At 44.1% G+C, this 2,500-nt stretch overlaps 1 long non-coding RNA gene across 1 annotated transcript; it reads right to left on the reverse strand.

Moving 5' to 3' along the window:
* Positions 1 to 489, reverse strand: LOC127927599 (uncharacterized). The gene is made up of 3 exons (XR_008128131.1): positions 333 to 489; positions 157 to 278; positions 1 to 102 (listed from the first exon to the last, which is right to left on the reverse strand). It is a non-coding gene; the product is annotated as an uncharacterized LOC127927599 (long non-coding RNA).
* Between the last annotated feature and the right edge of the window lie 2,011 nt (positions 490 to 2,500).

Consider the following 2,500-nt stretch of genomic DNA (forward strand, 5'->3'; position numbering starts at 1 on the left):
CTGACTATATAGTACTAGAGGATGCTCCATCCATCATGTTCACTTAGTCACTGTATCTGATGCTTTCCACGATGGATGGATTAATGGTTACTGGTTCCAGACCTGGAGATAGATAGTGTAATGTAGCTCTGTGTGTTGGTACAACTGGTTCCAGACCTGGAGATAGATAGTGTAACATATCTCTGGTGTGTTGGTATTGTTGTGTGTTCAACTGTTTCCAGACCTGTAGATAGATAGTGTAACATATCTCTGGTGTGTTGGTACAACTGGTTCCAGACCTGGAGATAGATAGTGTAATGTAGCTCTGTGTGTTGGTACAACTGGTTCCAGACCTGGAGATAGATAGTGTAACATATCTCTGGTGTGTTGGTATTGTTGTGTGTTCAACTGTTTCCAGACCTGTAGATAGATAGTGTAACATATCTCTGGTGTGTTGGTATTGTTAAGTGTCTTCAACTGTCTGTTGGGTGGTTTCGGCTCTACCGTTGTCACGGTAACCATGTTTACTTCGGTGGACTAGATCCATCCTGTCTTTCAGCGCCTTTATTTTAAAGATATATCTGGGGAATTAGTTTCACACAACCGGAAGAGATTGTCTACGTTTTTACTATTCATCAACTTCTTTAACCATACTAATAAATATTGAATAAGTGTTTTTAATTATCTTGTCTCGTCTTATTTCAGCTAAGGTATTCTTGCGAAGCTATCCTTCTAAATCTCGTTTAGCTATAGTTTAAGTACCAAAGCCCAACTCCTAGCAAGTCTGTTTTTCAGCCACTAGATGGCAGACATTTCCTTGTTTTTCTGAGTCTGAGAGGTGAGGTTTGTTACAGTAAAAGCCACAGACCGTAACCTCCAAAGAGCAGTAAATTAAAACAACTTCTAATAGCCTTGTCAGCCCTAATGTTATTTTATTGCAATTGAATTACGCTCAGGTTTCAGACTGAAGAGAACTCATTAAATAATTCACTCTCTCGGGAGCAGTTTGTCAAGATAGATAAGATTGATTAGATTTCCGTACGAGACCCGGTCTTGTCCATACAATGGCAAGGGATATTGTTCTCTCCCCAGACAGCGTAGCAATATCATCAACATGGTGGACCAATATCAGCTGTCTGCCAGTAATTATATCTGTTCGACAGAGCAAATTAACATTCATCACTGACTAAGATGATTCTGTAAGATTCAGTCGAGCTACTTGACTTTGTCTTCAGTCGAGCTACATGACTCTGGTGGTGTCTTCAGTCTAGCTACATGACTTTGTCTTCAGTCTAGCTACATGACTTGGTGTCTCCTGTCTATACATGACTTGGTGTCTCCAGTCTAGCTACATGACTTGGTGTCTCCAGCTCCAGCTACATGACTTGGGTGTCTCCAGTCTAGCTACATGACTTGGTGTCTCCAGTCTAGCTACATGACTTGGTGGTGTCTCCAGTCTAGCTACATGACTTTGTCTTCAGTCTAGCTACATGACTTGGTGTCTCCAGTCTAGCTTTACATGACTTGGTGGTGTCTTCAGTCTAGCTACATGACTTTGTCTTCAGTCTAGCTACATGACTTGGTGTCTCCTGTCTAGCTACATGACTTGGTGTCTCCCTGTCTAGCTACATGACTTGGTGTCTCCAGTCTAGCTACATGACTTGGCAGTGTCTCCAGTCTAGCTACATGACTTGGTGTCTCCAGTCTAGCTACATGACTTGGTGTCTCCAGTCTAGCTACCTGACTTGGTGTCTCCAGTCTAGCTACATGACTTGGTGTCTCCAGTCTAGCTACATGACTTGGCGGCCTCTCCAGTCTAGCTACCTGACTTGGTGTCTCCAGTCTAGCTTACATGACTTGGTGTCTCCAGTCTAGCTACATGACTTGCGTCTCCTGTCTAGCTACATGACTTGGTGTCTCCTGTCTAGCTACATGACTTGGTGGTGTCTCCTGTTCAGCTTCATGACTTGGTGTCTCCAGTCTAGCTTCATGACTTGGTGTCTCCAGTCTAGCTTCTCATGACTTGGCGGCCTCTCCAGTCTAGCTACATGACTTGGTGTCTCCTGTCTAGCTTCATGACTTGGTGTCTCCAGTCTAGCTACATGACTTGGTGTCTCCAGTCTAGCTACATGACTTGGTGTCTCCAGTCTAGCTACATGACTTGGCTAAGGTATTCCAGTCTAGCTACATGACTTGGCGGTATCTCCAGTCTAGCTACATGACTTGGCGGTATCTCCAGTCTAGCTACATGACTTGGCGGTATCTCCAGTCTAGCTACATGACTTTGGTGTCTCCAGTCTAGCTACATGACTTGGCAGTGTCTCCAGTCTAGCTACCTGACTTGGTGTCTCCAGTCAGCTTACATGACTTGGTGTTCCAGTCTAGTTTACATGACTTGGTGGTGTCTTCAGTCTAGCTACATGACTTGTCTTCAGTCTAGCTACATGACTTGGTGTCTCCTGTCTAGCTACATGACTTGGTGTCTCCTGTCTAGCTACATGACTTGGTGTCTCCAGTCTAG

This window comes from Oncorhynchus keta, unplaced genomic scaffold (genome assembly GCF_023373465.1).
Source record: "Oncorhynchus keta strain PuntledgeMale-10-30-2019 unplaced genomic scaffold, Oket_V2 Un_scaffold_15791_pilon_pilon, whole genome shotgun sequence".
NCBI classification, from domain to species: Eukaryota; Metazoa; Chordata; class Actinopteri; order Salmoniformes; family Salmonidae; genus Oncorhynchus; species Oncorhynchus keta.